The sequence below is a fragment of the Carcharhinus amblyrhynchos genome, chromosome 28, assembly GCF_965287045.1.
Source record: "Carcharhinus amblyrhynchos chromosome 28, sCarAmb.v2.hapA, whole genome shotgun sequence".
Lineage (NCBI taxonomy): Eukaryota > Metazoa > Chordata > Chondrichthyes > Carcharhiniformes > Carcharhinidae > Carcharhinus > Carcharhinus amblyrhynchos.
Window position 1 is genome coordinate 19,259,731 of NC_137351.1, and position 14,777 is coordinate 19,274,507.

General features: G+C 38.1%; 1 protein-coding gene across 4 annotated transcripts in view; it reads left to right on the forward strand.

Annotated features, from left to right (window-relative positions):
- secisbp2l (SECIS binding protein 2-like) overlaps positions 1-14,777 on the forward strand; it is a 64,092-nt gene that overhangs the window by 14,199 nt on the left and 35,116 nt on the right. The window contains exon 2 of one of the 4 annotated variants that reach the window (XM_080214459.1): positions 8,859-8,952. The exons of the other annotated variants lie outside the window; for them this stretch is intronic. The gene's annotated coding sequence lies outside the window, so the exon portion shown is untranslated. The remainder of the gene's footprint in view (positions 1-8,858; positions 8,953-14,777) is intronic. 4 annotated transcript variants of the gene reach the window in all.

Sequence of the window (14,777 nt, forward strand, 5' to 3'; positions counted from 1 at the left end):
GTAAACTTGGCTTGTATTCCCATGTGTTTAGAAGATTGTGGCGTGATCTAATAAAGGCGTTTATATTGACAAAGGACGTCAATAAGCTAGAATGGCTGTATAGCTCAATTTAGGTTTGGATGCCCCCACCTTCTTTGTTGGATTGAAACTCTTGATATATTTGTTTAACGTAGACATAGTTGTTATATATTCCCATACATTGCATAAAGAGATAATACTCGATGCTGAATTTGTGTTACTGATATTAGTTTCTTTGGATAGTTGGTCTTTTCAGTGCTCCACAAATTTCTGTTTGCTGCCATCATAATTTTTGCTGGGATGTTACAATCTAGAATTCATAGAAACCTTCAGATTGTTGTGATTCTTGGAAGATTTGGTGTTCGTTTGAGCTGCATGAGAGGTCAGGGTCTATTGCAGTACATATCCCACTCCCTGTTTTTTTTTCTCTCTAGCCTCACTGGATGTTGACTTGAGTTGCTCATGCAAATGATAGTTCTGTATTGATTTACACCAGTTGGATGACCAGGAGCCCAGTTGGAGTTTCTGGTTTTTCCAGACTCTTGCAGATTGTTCCATGTCTCTAGTCTCCAATCTTTCTCTGTCCAAATAGTCTTGCACTGCCTTGAACTGATTGGAAAGTAATGTTGGCAAGGTTACCAGGGTTCAGATCTCTTCTTATGAAGGGAGTTTTTTTCAAAACAAATACAATGATTGAACAAAAAGATCAGCCCGAATAATATTGTTGAATGGCAAAGCAGGCTCGAGGGCCTGTATGGTCTATTGATCCTGTTTCTAATGCTAACAGAACTGTTTAAATTAATTTTTATTTGCACAGTTTTAATTTTGTTTTGTTTAAAAATTACATATACAAAACCAGTAACACAGTAAGTAACTGTTTAAAATTAAGCTGAAATTCCTAAATTTTGCATGCGCAAATGTAATCATTTCTCAGTTTTCTCTCAAATTTTTTTTTAATTATAAAAAGTTCACAATTTTAAGACGTGAGCTTAAACCCTGTAGTTGAGCTGGGAAGTTTGATGCATGATGTCATTAGAAATGTCATCTTACCCTAGCCTTAAATTGTTGCACAATAACATTCACTCTTGACTTTTCTCTTTCTTGCCCCCATTCTCCACTGCAATCATGACCAAAATTAATGCAATAATACTCCTTTCTCACCAAGGAAGATTTTGATTTGTATTGTAACAAATATAATCTCAAAACAACAGAACACTTGTTCACGGCAAAGAGAAATGCGATCCTTGTACTTATGTAAGCTGCTATCCTTAATCTTGAATATTGACCTTTTAATATTCAAATATTATTGCAGATTGGTTTAGTGGCATAATGCCAAGCTTGAGTGGTATCATGTTGAAAGGTGGTGACCATAATGATCCAAAAGCAAGTCTTCATCCACCAGTTGAAAATACGTAACTGAGTATTTGTTGTTCTTGAGCAGAGGTCACAATCAGTTTTCACAATGTTCATGCTTGCAGTTCAGAAAATATGGTGCCTTTTCTAACTTGCCACGTGAGCCAGCTTGGTTTAATTTCTCTAAGCTTGTCAAGGAAGTTGGTCAGGTAATTCTGTACCTGGTTTTAAGGGATACCAAAATGCTTTCCTTCAGCAAAATCTGCTGTTGAGCAACAGATTTAAACTTCTTAAGAAAGCATTAAAGTTGCAGTCCAATCTACTCTTTTCTTGGAGATTGATGGATATCACTGAGGATGCCTGCAGACTGCTATTTCCTACAAATCTTCTGACCTCCCCCCCCCCACCCCCAAGAAATATGCTTGAATAAAATGCAGGGAAGGTCATTGACTCAGTCAACATAACCATGTTGTACAAAAACTCCCCCAGGAGGGGGAAAAAAAGTGAAACATTTGAGCACTGGTAACTAAGCTTCATCTCCCAAATCACAAGTTCTGCTGTCAGGATCCCATTCTAGCTGCCAATCTGCGCTTTTTTGTCCCAAGTGCTAAAATTTGTAGCTTTTAAAGAAAAATACCTTTGCAGTCAGCACTGAAATGTCAATGCAATAATTTTTATTCCCCATAATGTAAGTTGGGATTTGTTTATGCAAATTGGAATACTTCATTTTTTTAAATCAGTGTCAGCTAAGGTGATGCTGTTTTAGTCATGTGCACACACTCAGTACCTGTAAATGCATTTCTCGTTAGATGTTAAGTAAGTATACACGTTATTCAGCAACCAAGGAAATGAAGCATTCCCAAATAAGCACTCTGTTTGTTTGTTTGTTGGTAAAAACGATCAAGATAAAAAACAATGCTTCAAGTACACATGCCTGCTGAATCCATATAACTGCAATGCTTCCATATGTTTTAAAAACTTACTGATCAGAGATACGGTTAGCTACATCTAGATTCCCAATTGGCCACACAGGTACGAGTTAATGCGTTGTATAACATTGTTTTTAAGTACTTGCATTCTTGATTCAAATTGAGAGTATGGTGCATGGCTCTTTTCCTACCAATAGTGAATTTGTTATTTGTTAAAATTTTTACTTGGGAAAATGCATCATGGTATTTGAATACACGCACGTTGTTTTATCCCCTGCAACATTGCCTGCAAGATGTTGTTGCTGCCCAGAATGTTTTATCTTTCTTGCAGAGATTGCAAGCACTTGCTCATTTCAGACTGCTGGGTGTGCCTGATAAGACCACATTAAATTTATAGCTGTATTGGCTGGACAGCTGATTAGTGATGTAAAAGGACACCCACAGAGTGTACTAGCTGAGGTTCTTCATGAAAGTCCCCCTTCTCAATCTTGCATCTCATCCAGGTGTGGTTGTTCTCTGGTTAAATGGCCTATGGTCATCTGGGACTATGGTGATTTTACTTCATACAACTGTGCCTGTGTTTTTTAAGAAGTGTTTTCCTGATGGATACAGCCCCACAACTGTATTATGAGTTAAGGACAGCACTCACCATTTCATCAGCATATTTATGAAGTGAACTGATTTTCTGTCTTGCATGTCTCACATCTGCACATCCATATAATGTATTTGGAACATTAAATTACTGTTTGTTTCCGTATTACAACAGAGTTACTTGAGAAAACTAGAAAGTTTCATAGTCCAACCAAATGGCTAATATTGAGGACCTCAGTTTTTTTTCAGTTCATTTGTTAGTGTCACAAGTAGATGTACATTATCCCCTAGTCGCCACACTCTGGCACTTGGGGGAGAATTTAGCATGGCCAATGCGCCTAACCTGCACATCTTTTGGGCTGGAGGAAGAAACTGGAGCACCCAGAGGGAGCGCGCAAACACCGCACAGACAGTGACCCAAATCGGCAGTTAAACCCAGGTCCCTGGCATGGTGAGGCAGCAGTGCTAATCACTGTGCAGCAGAGCAACTCTTTTTGGATCCTGAATGACTTATTTGAGCAGCTTGATATATGTTTAAAGCTGGAAAGTCAAGTTTGTTGCAGCAGAAATTTTTTTTAAACTGGAAGTTTTGCTGTTCAAACATCTTTTATATAAGACTTAAAATAACAGTGAAACATAGTTTTGCAATGCGCTAAATTCATATAGGATGAATGTTTCCTTGACGCCGAAACTACACGTCTACGCATCATATCTATGTTGTCATGGTAATGGGATTTGCCATTATGTGCTTTGCTGTGATTTATGTTGTTTGTCATAAGTTTTTGTAATGAACAGAGTGCGCTGTTGTACTTCAGCACCAGAGCAGTTTTGCAACCTACATTTTTGAGTAAACCTTTACATTGTGTTAAGTAAGCAGGGTTCAATGTCGTGTCACACTCCCTCTGACACTGCAGTATTACTTCCTGCTTTGTTCTTGTGGTTACTGAGAACCAAAAACACTGTTGTTTCACGATGGTTCTTGGGCTGTCATTGCACTTTTCTGCCCCTGTATCTAATTTGTCCCGCCATCTCCATAGGTCTACAATGGCTGCTTCAGTGTGGCACAAGCATGGCTTTCTTTAACAATGTGTTCATTAAGAAACAGTACTTAAAGGAATTCTCATGGAATGAACAGGCCTATTTTCACCAATTGTGTTCTTTTTGTTCTATATATTTTTGTTGGTCTGTGCATCTGCCAATGACTTCAGTCTTTTAAAATCTTTCAGAACAATGATGCCTTTTAAGTTTGTTCTGGTATCAAAACAGGTACTGTAAAATGAATGATTGAGAATCTCGTTTAAAGGTCAGAACATACAGGTAATAAACAGTGTGACCCCTGCTGAAAGGACTGCAGCAGTTGTTAGAAAAGGTTGCAATAAATTAAGTACATTTTTTTAAGCACATTAGAATTTGCTGTTTTGTGTATTAGTTTTGATTACTGAAAACAGATGTATTCAATCAAAAGCATTCTGTTTTTGTAATTTTAAAACTGGACAATTTAAACTTCTAAAGATGAACAGGAATTTAGTTTAATTGTCTTCCATCTTTCTTGATTCAGCATTATAAGTGTAACACTGATAGACATTGTGTCAATTTATTCCAGGGAATCCAAATGTTTGATTTTTTTTATTGAAGTTACAGCATGAAGGAGACAAGTGGTAATCCATTAAACATGGAATTTGTTCCAGGGTGGGGTTGAGGAGCAGCAACATAACACATGACAGGAGAATTGTGTAGGCCCAACTCACTAGTGGGCTGAATGTGCATTCATTGAATTACAGTAGATCATTATGTATTGTAAATATGGTAGAATTAAATATTTTGATTTTGCATTTTAATTCCTGTAAGTATAAAATCTTTGCCTGCTAACGTTTCACACAATGCTTCACAAAAACATGGACAAGTTGCTGGCCTGCCTGCTTGACATTTGAGTAAGATAATCATAGAATCCTCACAGTGCAGAAGAGGGCCATTCAACCCATCAAGCCTGCATTGACTCTCTGTCAGAATATCATACCCACCACTCTACCCTATTCCATGCCTAACTCATCTAAAGTGCACGTTTTGGGAAACATGGGGGCAATTTAGCATGGCCAATTGACCTAACCAGCATATCTTTGGACTGTGTGAGGAAGTTGAAGCACCTAGAGGAAACCCACACACAGAAGCAGTAGTCACCCAAGACTGGAATTGAAACCAGGTCTGTGGCACCATGAGGCAGCAGTGTGAATCACTGTGCCGCCCTTAAATTTGTTAATGCGTGTTAATTTTAAATTTAGAAGATGCTGAATATTACTGGCATGTTCCTTAAGAAATTGCATCAAAGCAGTGATAAAACATGATGATTGCTGTAAAATGCAAACATATTTTTAAAATACTATCTTGGTTATTGCAGTGTGGTAGCTTGCCTCTGCTGGTGGTACCATTACCAATCAACATGAATCTTAATCAATTGGTTATGATGCTCTTCAATTGAAATTTTAGAAAATACTTCTTAAGGATGCATCCTGATTACCAGTTATTCAGATACCACATAATTGTATATTTTGTGTACAATTGCACACAAGTGGTGGATATTAACTGGCAATGCACTTCAGCCGCTGTAAAGGGACACACAACTGCCTTCGTGAAGGCAGAAGATATATATTTGTTGTGTGTAATTCTGTAAACAAATACAGATGTGTAAAGATTGGCTCCAGATCTATCTTTCACCAACTGCCTTTCCAAACTAGAGCATCAGTAAGGTTCGCATTGGTTTTAATTCTTGCTAAAAGATTGTGAGGTTCTGTTGCTGACCTTAAACAGTGTTAAGAAAACTTCTTTTTAGAGTTGAATAAATTTGTGGATAGTAGATTTTAGAAGTTTTGTTTCAACTTTTTTCCATCATTAAAGCAGGAGTTGCCTTTAGATATTTTGCAAATTTTACATGGTATTAAAGCCACAAAAACTTGTATTTATTGAGTGCCTTTTTATACCACAAAGCAATTTGCACGCAATGATATAATTTACGTGGGTAAGCACAGCTGTTTTGTACACAAGACCCCCATAAATAATGGCAAAATGAATAATCTACTAAACATGTTACTGCTGTGATGGAAAGAGATATATTTACTGGCACACTGGACCATCTGGCTCTTTGAAAAGTGCAATAGGATCCTTTAATATCCTTTTGGTCCACCAAACCCAGGCTAAGAAGATCTCAGTTTGCTGCCTCAATTGAAGTGCAGAAATTTTTGAGGGTGCAGCAGTCCCAGGATATAAAGGTTTCATTCAGCAGTTGATTGAAGTTTCAATGGGTGAACAAGAGGTGTTAATAGGCGCATGAAACCCTAACCTTCTAATTCAGAGGTGCGCAGGTTCCACCATGCTGCATTTTTATATCAGTTATTGGCATGGTTAAATTTTTGATTTGTACTTGTTGTTCCTGCCTTTTTTTGCATCAGCCAGTTCTTCTAAAAGAAATTTTCTGACTCTCACTGAATCATTTCTATACAGCCTCATCTGAAAAATTAACTTGTAAATTAAAATACATGCTGACTAATCTGTGCAATACCATTTTCTGTTTTTATTTCATGTTGTAACTGGTTTGGAATCATTATGTAAAAAGTTGACTAAGTTTATCTTATCCATAGTTTAAGTTGTAATTGCAATCTCATAACATTCATTGATTATTATATGTTTATACATGTAAAATGAAGAGCTGAAAATTTGGAATTAAAAACAAATGCTGAAAGCACAGCGATCAGTCAATATTTATGGAGAGGGAAGAGTTGTTATGTTTCTTTCACAAAATGGAGTGTTACAACATAACTTACAGAATTCTGACAGGATCAATTCAGAAAGAATGTTCCCAATGGTGGGGGAGTCCAGAACTAGGGATGGTAGTTTGAAGATAAGGGGGTAAACCTTTTAGAACTGCGGTGAGGAGAACTTCACTCAGAGGGTGATGAATGTGCAGAATTCACTACCACAGAATGTAGTTGAGGCCAAAATGTTGGCTGATTTCAAGAAGAAATTTAGATATAACTCTTGGGGCTAAAGGGATCATGGGATATGGGGGGAGGGGAGACAGGATATCGAATTTGACGATCAGCCATGATCAAGTTGACTGGCGGAGCAGGCTCAAAGGGCTGAGTGGCCTCCTCCTACTTCTAGTTTTTGTGTTTCTATGAATGGATATTAAGATTAGAAAAATAGAGCAAAATAAGGGCTGGGGGAAGCAACAGATTAACTTGAAGGGAACGTGTAAATAATCTTTAAACTGCTGAATGAAGAGTGATATAAACTAACGCAAACCTGTAGAATGTGAAAAGTCATGAGGTCATGTTAATCACCGTGAGAAATGAGAGGAAAAGAAACTGCAGATGTAACAAACAGGAAATTAAATAAAACAAGTATGAATTATAGATCACAATGAAGAATGTAAATTATCTACATTTATGCAACTCCTGTTGTGATATTAGGAAGTTCCAAAAGTGTGATATAGGCATTAAAATACAGCCACTTTGGAATTACAGAGAAATGAAATAACCAGTAATCCCTTTACAGTTGTATTGGTATTTCTTGGCCAGGATCCTATGCAAACTTCCTGCTTTTCTTTGAAACTGTTATGGGATCTTTTTTGCTCATCTGAGAGAATAAGTGGGACTTCTGTTTATCTCGCCTGAATTCTAATCATTCAGGTGGTGTGGCTCACCGTGCCACTGCACTTTAGTGTCAATCCAAAATATGGGCTCCACATTTCTGTTCGGGTTTGAACCCTAACTTGCGACTCTGGTGTGAATGCTAGCACTTGCCAACGCTAACACAAGAAGAAAAAAAGAATGGGTCAGTACCATTTCCCAGACCATCATCAGGGTAAAGCAAGTAGGGCAGCAGATTTGCATACAGCAAGATCACAGAAATATCAGTGAAATAAATGATCAGCCAATTTGTTTTAAATTATGTTGGTTGATGGATAAATGTTGATCTGGACCTGGAAAGTTCCTCTCTTATTGAGAAGTTAAAGTGAAGTCAGTGTTAATCATAGAATCCCTACAGTGCAGAAAGAGGTCATTTGGCCTATTGAGCCTGTACCAACAATAATCCCCTCAGGCTGTATCCTTGTAACCCCATGTATTTGTCCTGCTAATCCCCCTGACACTAATGGGCAATTTACCATAGCTTAACAACCTAATCTGCACATCTTTGGACTGTGGGAGGAAACTGGAGCACCCAGAAGAAGCCAGCACAAATACGGGGAGAATGTATAAACTCCACACACAGTCACCCGAGGCCCAAATTGAATCTCGGTCCCTGACGTGAGGCAGCAATGCTGACCACTGTGCCAGCATGTCACCCTGTTCTCAATGTCCAGCATTTGTGCGCCTGTGACTTTGGAACTTTTTCCTTTGATAAGGACTCCCTGCAAATGCTGGCTCACTCCCAGGACCTCTGACCCAAATTTTTTTAAAGATAGTGCCAGCAACCCAAAAGCAAACTGCCAATATATCAGAAAATCTTCACTGAGACAACAAATTAAATAACATTTTAGGAAATTAATCAATACAAAGAAAATAGCTCAGAGGAACTTGATGAACTTTGGAATCATCTAGGATTCCCTCATTTGATTCTCAGGACTTTATTACCCCAAGTGAATCCCTGGTTTATCCGAGGGAAAATATGCAACTGGTTGAGAACAATTTTACCTTCCAGTTGGAAACTAAATTAGGTAGATTTTGGTTCAGTTGCCATGTTCCATCATTACATGACATCTTCTTGAGATGTAAAACATTTTCCAAGAGGTGATGTATGATGAATTTTTATTAATAATTGATAGGATTACAAAGGTTATTGGTGCACTAGGGAAACCAGTTGTGAAAGTAAGCGCAGTTTTAAAGAAATGTTGACAGATTACTTTATGATAGTGCAAACGTACAGTATCAGAAAAACACTAATGTTTTGTTTTTGTTTTGTTTTTATTTGCAGAAACTAGTAATCCAGTCTGCCAACATGTGCTAATATGTAGTGAATTAGCCAACTTGATAATAGGAAGCTGGAAGGATTGTTTTGTAAATTACAGGTAAAAGATGATTTAGTTCCCCTAGACTGTGCCACTGATATCTTGCCTTGCATTCAGTTTTCTACCAAGCAATAGATACAAATGGATAAAATTCAGTAAGAAGATTGGTTGCATTTGTAGCCAATAAAAGATTGCATATGTGGAAATCACATTAGTTGGGAAGTATATAATTTGTTCTCAGTATGTACTGTCATGTTAATCATCCTGATGTGTTCATTTGTACTTCTGTTGTGAAATAAAAACTGATGCGTGATGGCTTAACTACAGAAAATTATTCTTGCATCTTTTTGTTCTGTTTATAAATTGTAATTTATAATCCGATAAAACGAAATACTGCAGCTACTAATAAAAATAAAAAATAATGGAAATACTCTGGTTAGGCAGCATCAGCAAGAGAGAGATTCACATGCACGCAATTAGCGTTTCGGGTCAAAAACCTTTCATGCTAGGTCTGGTGGGTTTTTAACCGCTCTACAGATGCTGCCTGACCTGACTATTTCCAGCATTTTCTATTTTTATTGGTAATTTTATGTATTAGCTTGGAAGTTTTTTTATATTTTAAAAAACCTGTACTAGGTTGTAAATTTTTAATGGAAAAGTTCTGGCTATAATTCTGTAGCTTGGACTGTCTGAATTGTTTACAAATGTGCTCAGTTAACTAACCCTAAGGTGACCATATTTTATGAAATGATTGTAGGTTTCTGCTGTAATGGGAGCTTAAATTTGGCTTAATTTTACAGCGCGTATATGCTGCATGGCACAGTGGTAATAGACCAATTGTATCGCAAACTTTGAAATTTTTCTGCTGTTAGGAAATCAAAGTAGTCTTAAGTAATCTATATTTTTATTCGCAGATATTAGAAACAAGGTTTAACTTTAAGTAAGCTTTAATTAGCTTCATATTAAGCAAATGTGCCTGTTTCATTTCAAACTCTGCCTACATTGTAATTAAAGGGATAATGATGTGAAAACAAACAGGGTTTGAAGAAAGACAAGGTTGTTGCTTAGCAATCAGGAGCCCCCAATGAAGAGCATGTGCTTGTGGTTCAGTTGGATTGAGGTCTCTGAGAAGAAAGCAGCTCTCACAGAAACGATGTGGAGATGTCGGTGTTGGACTGGGGTGCACACAGTGTAAGAAGCCTCGCAACACCAGGTTAAAGTCCAACAGATTTATCTGGAATCGCGAGCTTTCGAAGCACTGTTCACCTGATGAAGGAGCAGCGCTGCAGAAGGTTGTGATTCCAAACAAACCTGTTGGACTTTAACCTGGTGTTGTGAGACTTGTAGAAACTGCCAACAGAAGGAGGGCAATAGAGTAAGGGGATGAAAGCAAGTCCCAGAAATTAAAGAATAGATAGTACTAGAAACCTGGGAATGAGTGAAAAGAGAAGTCCCAGGAAGACTGAAGTCAGAAGGACGAAATACTGGAACCTGAACAAGGTACTGTTCACTGAAGTTAGATAAAGAGCGAGAGAGAGGCTCATAGTTAAAGACAGCTGAAAAGTGCAGAACTGGTGAATTTTGTTAATGAAAAGCCAGACTCTGAAGTAATCATATGTTTAATGCAGCCTCTGAAGCAGTAGTGTTCTGTTGGCATCGCTGGGTACCTGAAAGGTTGTGTGTAAGTTTGAATACATATGGCAATCCAAGACAGAGAAGCTAAAAGGAGAAACTGAAATCCTGGAAGTAGGTCCTTGCTGAAGGCATTTGAGATATAGCATTGTTTCGGAGAAGATTCTTGCGTATGTTTTTTGAGCATGGAGTTTGGAAATACTTGTGTGAAAATGAAAGCTTCAATGAGACCCGTTTGCTCAGTGTGATAAGTATCTGGGGATTTGATGAGAACTCCATAGAGTTGTACGGGGTGGTATCTGCCACTTCTTCCAGAGTGTGGGGCATCTGACCACGGTTGGCTGGCTGCTTTACATGGACTATATACTTGTGAGAGTATTATTGTGCAAGGCATATTTTGTAAGTTGTTATCCTTAAAAATCTGTATTCATCTGTAAAGACTAGGTGGGGTGAAGAACATTGTGTTATAGTCAGTCTTTTGATATTTAATAAATATTTTATTATTCTGTTTAAAGTTAATCAGCAGTCCTGTGATGTTCATCCAGGTCTCTAAACAGAAAAAAAAGTTATGGTCTATTGAGCCAAGGTTCCATTCTGGGACCTGACACTGCAGTTGTAATATCAGATGGGATTGTGGCACTACATTTTCTGTTCAGGACTGCATTATTTATTCTGATAGTTCCTGTAGGACTGTTTACCATTTGCCAATCATCAACTTTTGCAGTTGCTTTTAAACTTTAAAATGATGGGAATATCTTTTTAAATCCCAGATTGGCAAGATTTCAGGCCATTTGGTCGGGAACACACAATGCAAACCTATTTTTTTTTCTTGAATTAAAATAATACAACATTTAAGGAAAAAAATGGACATTAGTGAAAATATTCACTGGAATTTTTTTTGTGCATTGGTATCTTCATTGAGTGCTCACTATATGGAGTAGATTACCAGTTAATGTAACAAATACTGAAATATATTCAGAAGGGAACTGAATCCTTTGAGATGGTTAGGATGGATTACTAAGCAGGACTTGAGTGATGACCCAAGTTAAATGACTGACACTGCAAGCTGTCCAGAGTTCCATTTTGTATAGTGTATGGTTATCCCATTTAAAGCTGCACTTTGCAATATAATAATTCACTGGTGAATCGTAGATATTTTAATTCTGTTACATAATCCCTGTAAGTGATATTTTGCAGCACGATGGCACAGTGGTTTAACACTGCTGCTTCAAAGCGCCAGGGACCCAGCTTCAATTTCGGCCTTTGGTCACTGTGCGGAGTATGCACATTCTCCCCATGTCTGCGTGGGTTTCTTCTATACATTCCGGTTTCCTTCCACAGTCCAAAGATGTGCGGGTTAGGTTGATTGGTCATGCTAAATTGATCCCAGTGTCAGTGGGATTAACAGGGTAAATGTGTGGGGTTACGGGAAGAGGGCCTTTGTGGGGTTGTGGTTGGTACAGACTCGATGAGCTGAATGGCCTCCTTTTGTACTCTAGAGATTCTGTTTTCCTTCTGCTCTCAACATCATACTTAGCTAATCCACAACTTGGTTTCACTGCTGCATGCCCTTTACAGATGATGTAGTGATGCAAACCAGAACAAATTGCAGCTGCACCACTAAACTACAACGTCCATGGGTTTGTTCAGCTTCTTCCATTCGCAGTCATTTTTACTCTCTTCTTGGAAAGAGGGCAATACTGGAAGAGCTGCATTTATTACCTATCATTGATTGCTCTAAGAAGTTGGTGGACCTTCTCCTCAAACCACTGCTACCTTTGAGAGCCTTATTGACTAATTTCCAAAGGCGTTAAGAGTCAACCATGTGTGGTAGGACTGAAGTTGCACCCAAGGATTTTTCTAAAATCTGGCAACTTTAATATTGACACTTTTTTCGGCATTAACTCACAAATTGCTAATTTATTGCACACAAATTTACAAAATGTGAGATTTGAAATTGCAGCCTCTGGTATATTAAACCAGTACCATAACCAAAAACTACCCTCCAACTTGTACCCTTGTGCAACTTTTTTTTAAACAAAAGTAACTCGTGCAACATATGATGTGAAAGTCCTTGCCGTTTTGTGGGATTTTGCTTGCTTTCAGTTATTATTCATTATCCCAATGGTCGGATCCCAGTGTCTACCTTGTTATTTTATCTGTTAAGTCAGGATCATTGTAGTAAAACAAAAAGTGCTGGAACATCTCAGCAGGTCTGACAGCATCTGTAGAGAGAACAGAGCTAACGTTTTGAGTCTGGATGACTCGTTGTCAGAGCTTTTTGTTTCAGATTCCAGCATCTGCAGTAATTTGCTCTTATGTTGTTGTAAATGCCATTTATTTGGAGAAATGTATTAAAAATATTACGATCTTCAATGTACTTTTTGACTCAATCTTATCTTTGTTTTTAATAAGGAGATAATTTCATTTGTTTCTAGAAATAAATTATTTGTGTACATATCGCTGTATACAAGATTATACTGGAAGTTAAAAGTTGTAGTTGGTGAGATTTTCATGCACTGGGACTATTTATGTGAAGCTAAGAGGAACATAACTTGCAATTGTTGAAATTATAAAATTTGATGGATTGAATAGGACATTACTCTTCTATCTGGTTGGGAATGCACTGTCATCAGTTTAAAAAAAAGACTAAGTAGCGGTGATTTAAGAGATAGAGTCCTTATATGCATTGATTTCCCAGAGCACTAAATACTGCACACAGCGAATAGTTCAGACAGATTTTTTTTATTGGAAAAGAAGATAAGCACCTGAAGCAGAGCAAGATGCATGACTTTGGAAAAGGTAATTAGTTCTGCATTACTGTGGCAAAGATCCAACTCAAATTGGAGCCAATTGTTGCCTCCTTTGCTGTAAAGTGCCACGGTGCTGTTATGTTTGTATCGCAGTTACACCGTGAAGCCAATTTAAACTGCTTGGACAGTTTTGTATGGTTTTGTATCCTTTATATGCTGAAGAAGTAATCAGGTTCAGGCCATTCATAGCTCTGTATTGGAACTATAAATATTAAATTATAGATAATAAGCTGGGGGCAGCATGGTGGCACAATTAGCTCTGCTGCCTCTCAGCACCAGGGACCCAGGTTCAATTCTGGCTTTGGGTGACAGCATGTTTTCCTCCTGTCTGCGTGGGGTTCCTCTGGGTGCTCCAGTTTCCCCCCTCAATTCAAAGATGGATGGGTTAGGTGGATTGGCCATGATAAATTGCCCCTTTGGGGAATTAGCAGGCTAAATACGTGCGGTTGCAGGGACCTGGATGGGATTGTGGTTGGTGCAGGCTCAATTGGTCGAGTGGCCCCCTGCACTCTAGGAATTCTGTAATGCTAAAACAAAATTCTAACAATTCTACAATCTTAAATTGTAATTTGAGCCGATTGTGTAGTAGAATTATCAACATCCAATTTTGTATTATTTCGCAATTAAGCTCTAATTAATTGTTCTTCTACAACTTGGGACTGAGTTTCATCTCATTTGGCCTTTTTATGTGATCAATTTTATTAGAATTTTATTTATTTTGTTAGAGAATCCATCACTCCAACTATGATGCAACATCATTATTATTTCATATCAGATGTGGTGACATCAGTTAATCTAGGATGTCCATATGGAACATACATTACACTTCTAGTGCTGGGAGGTTAAGCATTTTGAGCACCCAGCTCAGATACAGCAGACTGCGTGCTACTTTGTGCCAGGCAATGATCATCCCCAATAAGAGGATGATCATTCCCCTCGTATCTGAGCTGGGTGCACCAGCCACATAAATACTGTGGTGGCAAGTTCTCCACTTGCCCGGATGAGTGCAGGTTGAAAAACCCAACCCAAAAGCTTGACACTATTAGGACAGAGCTTGATCTTCATCCTAACTGCCAACCCAAACCTTTACTCCTCCATCAATGCACAGTGGCTAGTCACAAGATGCACTGCAATAAGATGCCTAAGCTCCTCAGACCACACCTTCCAAACCTAGGATCTCTAACACCTAGAAGGACGAGGATACTACCTAAAAGTTCCCCTCCAAATCTTTCATCCTGATTTAGAACTATATTGATGTTCCTCCACTGTCATTTGATCAAAACTCTGGAACTCAGTAACAGTACTGTGGGTATATCAACAGTACACCGACTCCATGGGTTCAAAAAGGTGCTCATCATCAGCTCCTTAAGCAATTGAGGATGGACAAGAAATGTTGGTCTTGTTTACAGTGCTTACTTTCCATGAATAAATGCCTGAAAG